This window comes from Musca autumnalis, unplaced genomic scaffold, assembly GCF_047663935.1.
Source record: "Musca autumnalis isolate F117 unplaced genomic scaffold, ASM4766393v1 scaffold_3, whole genome shotgun sequence".
In the NCBI taxonomy this organism is placed as follows: Eukaryota; Metazoa; Arthropoda; class Insecta; order Diptera; family Muscidae; genus Musca; species Musca autumnalis.
The window spans coordinates 105,022,674-105,040,974 of NW_027411866.1; positions in this window are offsets into that span (position 1 = coordinate 105,022,674).

The following is an 18,301-nucleotide window of genomic DNA, read 5'->3' on the forward strand; positions in this document are numbered from 1 at the left end:
GGTGCTTATAGGTCCACTACCTACCCCGAAAAAGAATCCTATGAAAATTGTTACCGAAGGTTCTCCTAGTAGCCCTCTAGAGGAATAACTCCCAAAATAAAACACACTTCCAAAATGGATTATGTCGGTCCATTTCTTTAGGTACCTCCCCCGCAAAACTTTTCAGATTTTCAGGTTGAGGGTATATCTATTTCGCCAAAGCCGACTGATACTTTCTTACTTGTTTTTAACTTAGTTTCCACTTTTTGTTTTTTTAAAAAAATATATTGGTAAGTCCATTTTCTGTAATTTGTTGGTAATAACAAATAATTGGTCTATAAACAACCGATAGCAACAGTGATGTCAACATAATATAACACTGATATTTTATGCTTTAAGATAATACACAAATAGCTTGAATATGGAAGATACAGACCGCTCTTCCATACAGTTTGAGGCCACTTATCACCGCAACCTGCTTATTTATTATAAATTCAGTAGCTTTTCTCTTAAGTACCAACTTATACGCAACAATCACCTGGGGAGCAGGCATTTCTAATACAAAGATTTATCGTAAAATTATTGCATTAAATTTTTAATTTCATTTTTTTTTTTTTTTGCATTTGGGTTTGCTGGATTGATGGATATAAAATTAGTGATGCCACTTATGTAGCACGCATGTTAGTTGCATGGGCGGAGTTAACAAATCTCCCTGGGTGATAACTATAAATATAAATTAATAAACAAGAGAAGTAAAATGAAATATACCAATGTAATATTTACAACTGAGTTTAGGATTATTATTATTATTTGCAGTAGAATAACAATTTTATTTAGGCTTATAACGTGTGGAAAGACCGTACTACGTCCCTGTCTGCATTTATTTATCGGTCACAATGTATCTGCCATTAATTTATTATGATGAAGATTCTGCACGTTTACGGTGAAAAAAACAGAAGCACCTTCCATTACCATATTTCGTGTAGATTAAACTAAATCACTTCTAAAGGATCAGCATGCAATGTGGAAATATGACCAACTGACAAGCACAACAACACATGTTGATGATGGATGTTGACATTGCTTAAATTGATTGATATGCTTAAATCAACTGAAAGTTAATGATAAACATAATTCTCAATTTCAAGCTTCCTTATTCATATTTTCGAAAAAACAAATATATACATTAATAGCGCAATAAGACCTCGTTCGCAATAAGACCTCTTGGAGTAAATTTTATTTATTCCAGTATTGAATTTGCCATTGCAATATTTAGGTCTAAGCCGTGTAGCCCCTTAAACAAGGTTCATCGATCTTGGATTCGATCGCAGTCTATCAGAAGCAGAGTACGTAAAAATACTTTAAATAAAATTTCCAATCGTTTCGTTTCGTATTTTCCATAGGAACAATACAAAACGAAACATAACCCTCGTTGGCCGAGCTCGCTGTTTAGTTTCGTTTTGTTTACATTCGTGAGTACGAACAAAACGAAAATCGAAAAGTACTCAACTCCACAACAACATATAGAAAACTAAATAGTACCTACTTAACACATGTGTATAAATCAAATACGTTTGGTGGTTGATAAAATTCACTGTGGTATGCTGATGCTAACTTATAGGGTTGTTAAGCAATGACATGGGTGTGTGTGTGTGTCTGAGTGTGTCATTGACCGTAACGCACGGCAAACGTTTCCCAAAAAACTTGTCGTTTCGGTGGTGAATGAAACAACTCGGCAAAGCATAGCCGAAGTTACATTTCCGCAATCGTACGGTTTCTATCTTTTTACGTTGAAAAGTTTGTGTTTTTGTTTTGGTTGTGAGAATGAAACGATTCAGAGAAGCTGAAAAGTTTGTGGCTTTGTGTGATTGGTACGGGAATCGTTTTGTTTCTTTCCGTTCATTGATCAGAAGTTGTAACAGTCGACACTTTCTTACTTTTTCATATAGAAAGTTCACATGACTTCAGGATCTGATGACAGATTTCTGAGGACACCTATGGGAAAAGCAAAACTTGCAGTATCTGAGTATACCATTCATAGGGGCTGAGAACAGATTAAAATACGAACATTATAAAGGTTTTTATCAACCACAATTTATTCACTAAAATTACCTAAAATTGTACTAACAACAAAGTACTAACCTAACTAAAGCTTCATTAGAAACAAACGCCCCGAGACAAAAGTAACCATAATAACAACAACAACTAATATAAAAGTTAAGTTGAACTACATTATTATCATAATTTATGATTATTGAAAACCAACAAAGTAAAAAAAGTTACAAAAAATAATCCTATTGTGTCTGTGGACATTTAACTAACAGCTGCTATGACCATGTTGACCAAGACGTTTGCCAAAACTAGCCCAGTAAAAGTACAACAACAAGAAGGTAACATCTTCAGTGTCTGTCAAAAGAGAATCAGCAATGAAAAAAAACAACTAAAAACAAGTAATAACGGCGTTATGCTCGGCCAGGCTGAACTTATTATGCCCTCCACCACGAATTGCATTGAAGTCAAATGGAACACTTAGTTTCTTTTCATTTTTGAAGAAGATTTAATATCAAATTTCAGCAAGTTCGGTAAAACAATGTTGCGAACCTTAAAAATACCGAAAGTCGGTATATTGGGAGAAAGTTTTATACCCCCAACCGAGGCTAAGTACCAAATTTCAGCCATTTCGGTGTGATAATGAGGCTAAAACCTTCAAAATACCGAAAATCAGGTGGTACCGTTATATGGAGGCTATATGCAGGCGGGGACCGATAACGACAAATTTCATATGGAACCTTTAATACTCCAAATATCAAATTTCAGTCGCTTCGGTGGAATATTGAGACCATAACCTTAAAATACCCAAAATAGAGCGGTACTGTTCTATGGGGGCTATACTAAGCCATGGACCTATACTCACAAATTTCATATGGAACGTTTAATAGCTCAAATGAAGACCAAATACCAAATTCAGCCATTTCGCCGGAATATTGAGGGCACAACCTTAAAAATGACGGAAATGGGGAGGTGCCGTTCTTTGGGGGCTATACTAAGTTGTGGACGTACACCGGCAAGGATCTGGGGGAAAGTTGTATACCCCCAACGAAGACTTAATACCAAATATAATACCAATTTTCGAAAATCGGGTGGTACCCTCCAATGGGGGCTATATCAAAACGTGGACCGATATAGCCCATTTGAAATATCAAACATCATAGGAGTAATATAAACTTTTATACCAATTTAAATAGATCTATCTTAAAAATTGAGAGCTGTATCTTGATTTCAATAAACGGACGAACGGCAGACATGTTTTTATCGACTTAGAATTTTACCCTGATATCGATCATTTACTCATAGAGTGGCACATCTCAAAAAACCGAGTTTCGAGAAAAACGCGTCTTAAGTTGGCGATTGAAATTTGACTTACCAACTTAAAACGATTATTACACAACAAATAAAATAATCCCTTGAACCATATTTTGCAAAAAGCCAGCCAGATATCAATGCTAAATTTCTGTTAATGATCAATCATGATTTGAAGTGTTTTAGTTCTTCATAAACTCAAAAAAACTGTTTTGTTGAATTATGCCAAACTCGTAGAAAATGAGCTGTAACTCGATGAGTTTTAGAGATATCAGCATGAAAATTTGACACAAGATAAAGTAGAAGTCTTAGCAAAAATAGAAATTGCTAACTCAGAAAACGTGTTTTTTGAGTTATGTCACTCTTTGAGTAAAAGAGCGATATACTGTTTGTCTCCCCAAATAATCGAATAATTAAATATGAAATGAAACAAAGAGTAGAGTTAGTTTCAAATAATAAATTCAACGTTTTATTAATCGTGACACTGGTGAATTTTGGTAATTACCTTTACAAGTGTGTTACTTAGTAGTGAGCGAGACAAAGACTGAAAAATGAAAACGATTCAGATATGAAACAAGGGGATTAATGCCAATCTCATTACTCGTTACAAATTTCTCCAATTATGTGTTCAAGCGAGTAAGATACAAACTCCGAACAGAGAGTGGTTACGATATTATAAATGATAAATGTCAATAACATAAATAAGAAAAACAAGAGTTGAGATGTTGAGTTTAAACATATACTTTATAGGACATCCGAAGAATATTTCAATGTGTTACAAGCGAAATGACAAATTTAAATGTACCCTCCATATTATGGTGGAGGGTATAATAACAAAGGAACAACACTCTGTATTCAATAATGTATGTGAGGCTCGTGGTCAAGTAGTTATAGCCATCATCCTCTCCAACCAACTGCATTTAGTATCTGGTTTACCTGGCACAGGCCTGCTTGTTTTGGCCAACTTTTTAAGCACAACCTCCCAACAACATAAACCAACCAAATTAAATGATGACAATGAAAAATAAACTGAAGTAGAAAACTACAGCATGCTTGCTTTGTTGGCGGTGATTATCATGAAAATCATAATTATGTTCATTGCACAATTGAACTAAAGCCTCTGCCAATCTGTTCTTAAATTAGTTTTATTTATTTTCTGGTCCACTCGAGAGGGAAGGAGAAGAGAGGAACCTCCTTCCCTCTCGATAAACTGTTACTTACGATCCTCACTAACTACTGGTATTTATAAAGCAATGACTTGAAAAAGAGAAAAAAAGGAATAAAATTAAAAGAAAATGTATGATGTTGTGTCATAAAGATAATAAAAGGAACATAGGAGATGGTTGGCAATGAATTGGAAAGGCAAGCTATGAATAGAGAATGAGAATGAAGAATTGCAGGATAGAAGAAGCAGAAAAAGAGGAAAACGAGATATATATAAAATGCTCCAAAATGGACAATTCCTTTCGGTTCCTTCCAAAGTTCAAAATTTCCACCTAATGCAGTGAAAGGTTGCTTGCAATTTTTACCGAAGGTACTAATTGTGGTCCTCTTTAGGCGCTAAAAGGTTCTTGGTGTACAATATTAGGGCGAGCAACAAAAAAGTCTGGTTGGCACGATAACTATCGAAAAAAGTATTTGGCATTGGTCCATCCTTTACACATCGTAATATTTCTCTCAACTTAAGCCATTTAAGTCAAATTTGTACTCGAAAAAAGATGCTATTTAGTTCTGAATTTCATAGGCACGATTGAAGAGGATAGCAATGGACAAACACGAGTTTGACGAAAATGAACAAGAGTAGATCCTCAAACTCTGTGAGGTATCCGGAGCGTATACGCGTTGGCAACACTTATACGCTTACAACTTACACGGTGCGACTTAACTAACTTTAAATGAAAGGTGCTTACAACTGAGAAGTTTATGCGGATTCTGAAACAGCAATATTCATAGATGAGAAAAATCAAAAAAACAGGAAAAAATCACAGGAGGGATTTTAAAATAAATCGCTGCAAAGTTCACATTTTAAGGGTTTTTAGGGTTTCACGATTTTGCTTGTAAACGGCAAGTCCTATCGAAATGGGACTAAAGAAAATGTTGTAGCAGTTAGAAATTCATTTACAAGATTGACCTTTATTAGTTTTTCCTAAGTTTTACCATTTTTGAAACATAGAAGCTCAAATTGAACAATGTATAGCCTCCTTATAAAACAATGTCATGCACGGTGAGCCTTAACTAACATTAAATGAAAACTGCTTACACCTGGGAAGTTTTTGCAGATTCTGAAACAGCAATGTTCGTAGATGAGAAAAATCCAAAAACAAGAAAAAATCACCAGAGGCATTTTCAAATAAATCGCTGTCAAAGTTCAAACTTTAATGGCCCCGGCACATACGGTCCGTTGTGCGTCGCGTCAAGCGTTGATAACAACAACCACATGAAAAAAGTGTAAGTGATGCCAAGTTTGTTCTTGACGTTTTCATGTGGTTGTTGTAACGCAACGCTCAACGCGCCGTATGTGCCGGAGGCTTAAGGGTTTTTTAAGGTTTGAAACGGCAAGTCCCATCGAAAAGAAACTTAAAAAAATAATGTAGAGGGTTTCAAATGCTACAACATTTTCTTTAGTCCCCAGTCGATAAGGATTGCCGCTTCCAAGCAAAATCCACAAAACCTAAAATAAACCTAAAAATGTGAACTTTTATACCCTCCACCAAAATATGGAGGGTATACATAATTAAATTTGTTATTCCGTTTGTAACACATCGAAACATTCATCGGAGACCCTATAAAGTATAAATATTCTTGATCAGGATAAAATTCTAAGTCGATATAACCGTGTCCGCCTGTCCGTCCGTCCGTCCGTCTGTTGAAATCAAGATAAAGATCGCAATTTTTATGATAGAGCTTTGTATAGAAGTTTCTATTACTCCTAGGATGTTTGGTATTGCAAATGGACAATATCGGTCCCCGTTTTAATATAGCCCCCATAAAACGGAACCACCCAATCTTCGGTATTTTGAAGGTTTTAGCTTCATTATCATACGGAAATGTCTGAAATTTGGTACTTAGTCTTCGTTGGGGGTATAACACTTTTCCCCAGAATTTTGTCGGTATAGGCCCACGACTTCATATAGCCCCCATAGAACAGTACCTCCCGATTTTCGGTATTTTGTAGGTTGTGGCCTCAATATTTCTCCGAAATGGCTGAAATTTTATATTTTGTCTTCATTTGGGGTTTACAACTTTCCATATGAAATTTGTCCGTATAGATCCACGCCTTCATAAAGCTCCCATAGGGCGGTACCAACCGATTTTCGGTATTTTGAAGGTTGTGGCCTCAAAATTTCTCCGAAATGGCTGACATTTTTTTATTTAGTTTTCGTTGGTGGTATAAAACTTTCCCCAGAAATGTATCGGTACAGGTCCACGCCTTAATATAGCCCCCATAGAACAGTGCCTTCCGATTTTCGGTATTTTCAGATTATGGCCACAATAATCCATCGAAATGGCTGAAATTTGGTATTTAATCTTCGTTTGGTGTATTCAACGTTCCCATCTAAATATGTAGGTAAACGTCCACGCCTTCATATAGCCCCCATAGAACTGTAACTCCCGATTTTCGGTATTATGAAGGTTGTGGCCTCAATATTCCACCGAAATGGCTGAAATTTTGTATTTAGTCTTCATTTTGGGTATAAAACTTTACATATGAAATTTGTCGGTGTAGTTCCACGGTGTAGAACGGTACCTCCCGATTTTCGGTATTTTGAAGTTGTGGCCACAATATTCCTCCGAAATGGCTGAAATTTTATATTTTGTTTGTTTGTTTGTTTATTAAAGAAAATATAGCACAATGAGAATAAAATTCTTATGAATTAGTGCTAGTGGTACAAAGAATATTTCTTGAAGTAAATTATCTGTAAAAATATCATATCTTCATGTGGGGTTTACAACTTTCCATATGAAATTTGTCCGTATAGATCCACGCCTTCATAAAGCTCCCATAGGGCGGTACCAACCGATTTTCGGTATTTTGAAGGCTGTGGCCTCAAAATTTCTGCGAAATGGCTGACATTTTTTTATTTAGTCTTCGTTGGTGGTATAAAACTTTCCCCAGAAATGTATCGGTACAGGTCCACGCCTTAATATAGCCCCCATAGAACGGTGCCTTCCGATGTTCGGTATTTTCAAGGTTATGGCCACAATAACCTATCGAAATGGCTGAAATTTGGAATTTAGTCTTCGTTTGGTGTATTCAACGTTCCCCTCTAAATATGTAGGTAAACGTCCACGCCTTCATATAGCCCCATAGAACGGTACCTCCCGATTTTCGGTATTATTAAGGTTGTGGCCTCAATATTCCACCGAAATGGCTAAAATTTTGTATTTAGTCTTCATTTGGGGTATAAAACTTTCCATATGAATTTTGTGGTTGTAGCTCCACGGTGTAGAACGGTACCTCCCGATTTTCGGTATTTTGAAGGTTGTGGGCACAATATTCCTCCGAAATGGCTGAAATTTTTTATTGAGTCTTCGTTGGTGGTTTAAAACTTTCCCCCAGAAATGTGTTCGTACAGGTTCACGACTTAATATGGACCCCATAGAACGGTACTTCCCGATTTGCGGTATTTTCAAGGTTATGGCCACAATAATCCATTGAATTGGCTGAAATTTGGTATTTAGTCTTCATTGGAGGTATTAAACTTTCCCCTCTAAATTTGTCGGTATATTCCACGCCTTCAAATATAGCCCCGATAGAACGGTACATCCCAATTTTCGGTATTTTAAAGCCACCAAAATGGCTGAAATTTAATGTTTAGTCTTCGTTGGGGTGCAGAACTTTCCCTTCAAATTTGTCCGTACAGGACCACGCCTTCTATAGCACCCATAGAACGGTACCTCCCGAATTTCGGTATTTTGAAAGTTAGCTATGTTGTTTTACCGAAATTGCTAGAATTTTGTATTTAATCTTCATAAATGAAATTAAACTATTTTTTTTAGTTCAATACAACTCGTAAAGGAGTTTGGCCGGGCCGAACTTAACGCCGTTCGTACCTGTTTCTTGCACTTTGGATTTCTCTCACCTATGAACATTGCTGTTTCAGAATCCGCAAAAACTTCCCAGGTGTAAACGGTTTACATTTAAAATTAGTTAAGGCGTACCGTGCATGACATTTTTTTTATAAGGAGGCTATAAAGACAATGCATTGTCCCAATTTGAACTTCTATATCTTAAAAATGGCAAAACCTAGGAAAATGTCCAATCTTGTAGAGAATTTTCATTGCTACAACATTTTCTTCAGTCTCATTACGATAGCACTTGCGGTTTCCAAGCAAAATCGTGAAAACCTAGAAAACCCCTAAAAATGTGAACTTTGACCGTGACTTATTTGAAAATAACCCCGGCTATTTTATGTTTTTTGATTTTTCTTATCTATGAATATTGTAGTTGTAGAATCAGAAAAAAACTTCCCAGGTGTAATCACATTTCATTTAAAGTTAGTTAAGGCGCACCGTGCTTATTTATAAATCGTCGGTGTCATGCTTAAGTGTTCCATACGCCGTTTTTTACTTTTTGAGATACAGGTGGTTTCAATGGGTTTTCGGTGTGCTCTTTCTGAATTTTTGGTCGACTTTCTCCTATCTGCTCTACTTTCCGAGATATCCACGTTTTGACAGGAATGCATAAATTTTTTTCAGTAATGAAATTAATATTTTAAAAACTTACAAGCTTAAAAACACATTTCAAAAATCAGAACTTTATTTTCGATTTAGAAGTATTTAATTTATTGAGGCAAAGATGGAACATTTTTTGTCACTTTGTTCAATGTGGATATGGAACAAATCGACAAAACTATTTTTTTTTAAATCTCTATAATTTTTTTAGTTCAATACATATATTTTTGCAAATATGTTCGATATACTATTATTAATATTTCAAGTCAAAAATATAAATATTTTCTTTAGTCAGCTCCACGCAGTTGTGACGCAATACTTAAAAATGGAGATAATCGAGATAATAAACGGGCAAATAGCGTATGGAACACTTAAGCATGACACCGACAAAATATTAGTTGAATTTTTGAAATGTCAAAATGGAGTAAACTGACAAAATATCGAATACAGTCGTACTTATCGATAACTTCCAGCAGCTACGAATAGGGAAAATTCTTTATTAAGAGTCTCTTTGTCTTTTTTGTGTTATCATATTATCATGATTGTCTGATGATTTCTTGTTGTCACATATATTGGCGTTTTGTGTAAACCCATTTTATCATAAACTGATGTTACAATATTCCATTATGAATATTTAACTGCGGTTATGTCACTCTCACGCTAATGTGAGGATTTTAAAATTCAAACATCCCTTTAATTTGTTCTCTTTTTTAAATAAGCCATAAAAATCAAAAGATTTAAGCGGCAAACCTTATAATAACTTTCCCAAGAAATCAAGAAATTAAATTAAACAAAAATCCACTACTATTTGGCTTACCATTCAACTTCTAAAACCACTCCTTGGACCGCACCGACGTAATGAAAGAAAAGCCGAAGAAGCCCGAAGACACAAACTTCACAATAACCCACCTATATGTAATGAATTCATTCCTCCCAACACTCAATTGATTGACAGCAATCACCACAACATGAAAAAATCACGAACCAATTGAAAATTCTTTGCTTCACAATCTAACTCAATATTTTACAATAGAGCAGAAACAAAGCAACGATCTAATGCCGAACCCATAAAGGCACACAACCAACACCGAGAAAATAACGGCTTCTAACAATTGTCATAAACATTTAGACTATCTTGTAGCTATCCTGCAACTCCCTCTACGCCAGGCCCGGTTTCGCCTAACCGACCAACGATTTAAAGTGAATCCATGATGAATTAAGCCAAGTTTATTTCTATGCCTTTGAAATGTAACAACAATAAAAAGCGACGATTTGCAGATTATTGCCATTGGCACAAGCAACCAGAAAAAAATAAAATAACACCAACGAATGAATAAGAACAGCAAATTTAGATCCAGTTTGGCGTGTGCCAATTGATCTTTAAACCACAAAATGTATTCGTACGATACGATCGCTAATGTTGTGTGCCTTAAATCTTTAACATTATTTTGTGTGTAATTTTTGTTGTTATTGTAGTTTTCTCTGTCATGATCATCACAACCATTCCAGCAAGCCAAGAGCATTGCCGATGTCCAGCTTTAATTTTTTCAGATGATATTTTTATTAATTTGACTTGCGATGTGTTTTGTGTTAAAATAATTTCGTGTGTATGTCTTCAAAATACATACATGGTAGTCAGAGATGGACATTTTAGTGATAAAAGGGCAGGCTTTTCTCATATTAGTTAGTGCAGACTTATTCAAACGGAGATAAAATGTTACTGAAAGGCTAACTAACGCCGAACAAGTAAAAAAGTATAAAATCGGCTTTGCCGACAGAGATATACCCTCAGCATGTGTGGATTGAAATACTTTTTTTTCCAAAAAAAAACTCATGTATTTAGGGGGTTCTCAAAAGTTTTTGGCGTATGAACCGACAAAAGTATGGATAGGATTAAAGCTCAAAAATTTGCGGGGATATCGATAGATAAGGCTTTTTTTATAACACTAGTCTACGAAAAACTTAATATCGCTGTAAACAGGGCCACTAGGAAAACCTTCGGTAAAAATGTCCAAAGGATCCTCGAACAGACCCTTAAGCACACAAAAATGTTGTGTGGGTGGTACCACAAGGATTGGACACATAGGGACTTGCCCCTGAAAAAACTTTTACTGTCGTAATTGAGGCAGCGAATGCAAGTTGCTTCCACAAAAATCTAAGTGATTAGAGAGCAGGTTTTAAGTTGAATTTATCCAACATTTTGTGTGGGAGGTACCCGAAGGAGTGGACAAATATAGGCCATTTTAGAACCTGATCTATATCTGGTAGATATATTAGGATGTGTAAAGTATGGTCCAAATTGGTCACTCCCATCAAGAGTTATTGTGCGAACAATTTTTCCGAACATTTTTGAGCTTTTGTGGGGGGAGTACCTGAAGGAGTGGACCCATATAACAAACTTAAACTAAGTTTGCACAAAATATTACGAAGGCCACATTTTGGACCGCATCGGCACATCCGTTCGAGAGATATCGTTCCAACCACTAGACACGGTGTCATAGGGGTTTTTTTGCATCTTTCAGGCTATTTTCTCAGGAAGTATGGACTTGCTCCTGCTGAAACTTGTACCTTCGTATGGGGTGCAGTAAATATAAGTTGCTACGACAAAAATCAAAGCGATTCGAGAGCAGGCCCTAAACTGAACTTTTCCGAAATTTTGTGTGGGAGGTACACGAAGTTGTGGGCCGATTAAGTCCATATTGAAACCTTATCTAAGTCTGACACACATTTCACGATGTGCAAAGTATGGACCAAATTGGTTACTCGCTTCAAGAGTTATCGTGCGCACAAATTTTCCGAACATTTTCGAACTTTTGTGGGGGAGGTACCTGAAGGAGTAGACCGATATAGCCCATCTTCGAACTTAAACTAAGTTTGGACAAAATATTACGAAAGCCAAATTTTGGATCAAGTCGGCTCAACCGTTTGAGAGTTATCGTGCGCACCAGCCAGACAGACAGACGGACGGACGGACGGACATTGCTAAATCGACTCCAAGTTGTCTGAAACCCATTTCGTCCAAACATACTTGGGGTCTAAAACCATTATTTCGATGAGGCACATTTTGCCCGTACTCGTATGAAAGTGTATGTGGCGAAAACCAAAAATGTTTTACAATCGATGAATCCGAGATTCACCCATTCAGAATTCGAGAACTGTTAACATATTCTATACTAGCAAAATGCCCGCTACTTCGTATGCGGAAAAGAAATAATATTCAAATAAACATTTAATATGGTGAACACTGAACATTTTTATGTACTTATAGCTATTTAATTTCTTTCAAGTACTGTTCGTGCATGTTTTGTTCGAATCTCAAAAAAAAGACCTCTAAACTTCAACAGCGACCTACATTTTAAATTTCAGTCCGAATTTTGGAATTTGTGATATCAAAATGTAGAAAACCGATCGATTCCCCGGTCTGGCAACATCAAATTTTCGACGGTTGCAAAATACGCCTCAGTAATGTTGGCGACATTTACTGAGTATTTCAGTCATGTAAAACTTCTCTACAAATGGTGTCGTAAGGCACGCCGTTCGGACTCGGCGATAATAAGTACGTCCCATATCATTGATCTAATATGAATCGGGGTGCACTCATTGATATGAGAGAAGTTTCCCTTGTCCCGTCTGGGATGTTTGTGAAACAATTATTACATTATTTAGAAACCGAATTCGTGTTAACATAGAAACAATAGAACATTATTCAGTACAATTTTTAGAATCCAGAACCTTAGCCCATTAGCTTGTTACAGTTTTAGCTCTACTTGTTCACCCAATGTCAATAGTATTACATGTGGAAACCATTCATACATTTAAAGGTGAATTTTAATAAACATTCTGTTTCAATCTCAACAGTGATCCTCACAACAAATTTCAATTATCGATTCACCCAATACCAGTGCTTCAATATTTAGTATTACTTAATACTCCTAGTACATTTATTGTACGACCACTTCTAAAAATGAACCTGTCAAATAGATAATATACCTATTCCTTAGCCCAATACCAAATTGATTGCAATATTGCACTTTCACACACTAATTATATTATTCCAGCTTCATTGCTACACCAACGTCAAATTTAATGCCATTGTGTATTTCTCAATAAGTCAGCCAGCCCTAAGCCTAATTTCAGAATTTGTATGCATTTAAAAAAAAATTCTTATCTAAACACCAACACCATCCCTCAACAACAATTCGAAATTCCACTTTATCCCTTCAACGCCAAACTGGTACCAAATTCAGTACCTATAATATGTATAAGTTAAAAAACTACTGCCTTTTATCCAAAACATAATCCCAACCGCAATTTAGTATTTTTCGTATACATAAGTACGTACACATAATATCGAATTTCACAATTTCAACTCTACTAATTTACACAATAACAGTTTGAACCAAATTCTGTGCCATTTTGTAATTTTGTAAGTATATCCACAACCACATCCATATCTCAACCCTACACATCAAGAGGGTCTATAATACCAAATTTTCGAATTCCATCTTTTCGTATGAAAGTACGAATTTCAATAACTATCTCCAACAGTAATTCCAAATTACAGGATACTACCCTATCCGTCAACCTAAAACTAAATTGTACGAAATTAAGTACCATTTAGTACTTTTCGTAACCATAAGTACGAACTTCCAAAACTATCTCAGTCCTACACTCCAACAGTAATCTAAAATTCAGGATTCCAGCTCTCTCCGTTCACCCAAATATAAATTGTACCAATTTAGTACCACTTAGTACATATCGTGTCCATAAGTACGAATTTCCAAAACTTCCTTAACCCTACACTCCAACAATAACCTTAACTCGAAATTCCAGGATTCTTGCTCTATCCGTTCACCCAAATATAGATTGTACTAAATTAAGTGCCATTTAGTACATTCCATACCCGTAAGTACGAATTTCCAAAACTACCTCAATCCTACACTCCATAAGTAACCTTAATTATAAATTTCAGGATTCCAGCTCTATCTGTTTACCCAAATCCAAAATGTACAAAACTTAGTACCATTTATTACTTTCCGTACCCATAAGTACGAACATCCGAAACTACCTCAATCCTACACTCCATAAGTAATCATAATTCCAAATTTCAGGATTCCAGCTCTATCGGTCCACGCAAATTTCAATTGTACCAAATTTAGTACTTCCCGTACACATAAGTACGAATTTCCAAGACTAACTCAATCCTACAGTCCAACAGTAATCTTAATACCAAATTTCAGGATTCCAGCTCTATTCGTTCACCCAAATCTAAAGTATACCAAAGTTAGTACCATTTAGTACTTTCCGTACCCATAAGTACGAATTTCCAAAACTACTTCAATCTTACACCCCATAAGTAGCTTTAATTATAAATTTCAGGATTCCAGCTCTATCTGTTCACCCAAATCCAAATTGTACCAAATTTAGTACATTTAGTACCTTCCGTACCCATTAGTATGAATTTCCAAAACTACCTCAATACTTCACTCCATCAGTAACCTTAATTCCAGATTTCAGGATTCCAGCTCTATCCGTGCACCCAAATCCAAATTGAGTACCATTTAGTACTTTCGTACAAATTTCCACAACTTGTTCAATCCTACAGCCCAATAGAAATCTTAATTCAATATTTCAAGATTCCAGCTCTGTCCGTTTACCTAAATTTAAATTGTACCAAATTTAGTACCATTGTACCAAATTTAGTATTTTCCGTACCCATAGGTACGAATTTCCAAGATTAACTCAATCCTACAGTCCAACAGTAATCTTGATTCCAAATTACAGGATTCCACCTATATCCATTCACCCAAATCCAAATTGTACCAAATTTAGTACTTTTCGTACACATAAGTACGAATTTCCAAAAATAACCTCATATCATAGCCGTTCAAAATATACAACTGGTACTAAATTTTATAACTTTTAGGTCTCTTCGTACACTTCTAGGTCGAAATTCCAAAAACCCTTTGGTACATCTTTCTAACTCTCCACCAGTGACCCTCATCCCAAATTTCAGAATTCTAGCTTTTCCCGTTTGCCTAATACAAAGGGTACCATATTTAGTACCATTTAGTACTTTTCGTACCCTTCCAGTTCGAATTTCCAAAAACCGAGCATTATCTCACGCCTACATACCAACACCAACCTACACTCAAAATTTCAAGCTTCTAGCTTCATCCCTTTCGTCTGGGCATTGATTATAAGGCGGTCAGCCACACAAATGAGACAATTTTTATTACATTTTAGTGCTTTTCGCATCCTTCTAGGACGAATTTCCAAAAACCCAGCCTTATCAAGCACCTTCGCCCCAAGATTAACCCTCACACAAAATATCAAGATTCTAGCTTCAGCCGTTTCGTCTGAGCGTTATTTATTAATCAGTCAGCCATACAAAAAGCACCATTGTTAGTACATTTTAGTACTTTTCGCACCCTTCTAGGACAAATTTCCAAGAACCCAGCCTTATCGGGCACCGATAAGTTTATGGCCGAATCATGGGGGCTATGAACTTTATATTATACATTTGAATACTGGATTATATAGTAGACACCCTAAGCATATCCAAAGTACCATATGGAGATCCTATGACTTCCCCCGATGACGTAATTACAGCTTAAAGTACTCAAAATATGCAATTTTTACAAGGTCCGTCGTATATTTTCTATATTGTTTTGATATATACTCACCATAACTACTTCAAATACGATTTGTATCGAGCGTACAACATCTCCTTAATATTTTAAAGTCGAAAAACCCACAAAAAATATTTGTTTGTATCCGAAAATAACGAAAGTCTGGGTTAAACTCGTAAAAACCGATTTTGAGCTATATCTCAAAAACAAGAGCTGATGGAGAAAAACCGGGACCGGATATGAAAATAACTCGCCGATTTCATCTAGAAACAACCGCAACTTCGGTTGAAACAAAAGTCCTGTTGACCAGTGTTATTAATCAGTCAGCCACACAAATGTTACCATTTTTAGTAGGACAAATTTCCAAAAACCCAGCCTTATCGAGCACCTTCGCCCCAAGACTAACACTCACACAAAATTTCAGATTTCTAGCTTCAGCCGTTTCGTCTGGGCGTTGATTATTAGGCGGTCAGCCACACAAATTTGACAATTTTTAGTACACTTTAGTGCTTTTCGCACCCTTGCAGGACGAATTTCCAAAAACCTTCGCCCCAAAACTAACCCTCACACAAAATTTCAGGTTTCCAGTTTCAGCCGTTTCGTCTGGGCGTTGATTATTAGGCGGTCAGCCACACAAATTTGAAAATTTTTAGTACATTTTAGTGCTTTTCGCACCCTTGTAGGACGAATTTCCAAAAACCCAGCCTTATCGAGCACCTTCGCCGCAAGACTAATCCTCACCCAAAATTTGGGAATTCTAGCTTCAGCCGTTTCGTCTGGGCGTTGATTCTTAGTCGGCCCCCCACACAAATTTGACCATTTTTAGTACATTTTAGTGCTTTTCGCACCCTTGTAGGACGAATTTCCAAAAACCCAGCCTTATCGAGCACCTTCGCCCCAAGACTAATCCTCACCCAAAATTTGGGAATTCTAGCTTCAGCCGTTTCGTCTGGGCGTTGATTCTTAGTTGGCCCCCACACAAATTTGACCATTTTTAGTACTTTTTAGTGCTTTTCGCAACCTTGTAGGACGAATTTCCAAAAACCCAGCCTTATCGAGCACCTTCGCCCCAAGACTAATCCTCACACAAAATTTGGGAATTCTAGTTTCAGCCGTTTCGTCTGGGCGTTGATTCTTAGTCGGCCCCCACACAAATGGTACCATTTTTAGTACATTTTAGTACATTTCGTACCCTTCTAGGACGAATTTCCAAAAACCCAGCATTATCGAGTACCTTCGCCCCAAGACTAATCCTCACACAAAATTTTGGGATTCTAGCTTCAGCCGTTTCGTCTGGGCGTTGTAGATCTGTCAGTCATCACTTTACTCTTATATATATATATATATATATATATATATATATATAGATATATATAGTATGATATATATTTTTTAAAATGAAGTGTTTTAGGAGGAATCCCATAAGGTCGACGATTAAAATTAATTTACGTGGAAGCTGTGTTGGCATCAATGTAGAAAAATAGGTAAAAATGGGTTGAAGCCAACAAGTTTTTTTATGCTCCCTTCCGATTGGCTTAACCTTACATTTTATAGACATATGCCCAAAGAAAGACTCAAAGAATACTTCATGGGCAATATGATACTAGTGCATCATTTTTCGATACATCCACTGCATCCACCTAAAATTGATGCTGACATTTTGAAGTCGGAATTTTGGAGTTTTTGAATTGTTTTAATAATTCGGACGCGCAACGAAATAATATTCAAAACTCATAATTGGATTATAAAACTCGTGATTTTACGTCGTTTAATGCATATCTCATGAGTGTGCTCCTTACAGCATCCTAGTAATTGGAGTCTAAAGGCCAATATTTGATGCGTGAATTTTTTTAAAAAACCTATTTTTTGCGTTTAAAATTTAAAAGTGCCATTCTATTTCCTTTGTACCCCGCGTGAATTTAGTTTTTTACGCGACGGATCTAATGAGCCTATCCGCGATCGAATCCATTCACTAAAACCGCGAATATAGATACCCTGAAAATAGGAAAATCAGCTAAAATTTATTTTAACAAATCCGCATACTAAACCGCAATACGCGGTTATAATATTTGCGAAAACGCGTGTCATAAGTTTCAGAGATTCGCGAGTAATATGGGTTTTTTACCAAAAATAGAATGTGGAGGCACATCCGCGATTCTTGAAGAATATATTTAAAATATGTGTATATAGACGTATTTTTGATGGGTGCTACTGAAACCGGATGCGCATTAAAAAACAAATTGCGCGATTTTTAACCACTTTAAGGTTTTTTGCATTTTGTGATGCAACTGGCGGCACACTTTGACTGCTGAGTGAAACATCGCAATATATGCATAGAAATTGAAAGAGATTGATTCACTGTATGCAAAACCGGATGCGCATCAACTGATTTTAACTAATTCGCGAATATTAGGCGTTTTAATTTCCACATTATTTGAATGATTGTAATTTCAATATTACTCTTAATTTCCTATCCTTATAAGTTATCACAGTAAGCAAATAAGCTTTCACGATGGTAAACCATATTTCTTGATGAAGTTTTAGCAGTACACATTAATTATTGTATGGGATTTTAGCGAAATAGTTGGAGAACTCCCAAATATTTTTTCTAATTTTTCAAATCAAACCAAAAAATTTATTTGCAACAATATTTT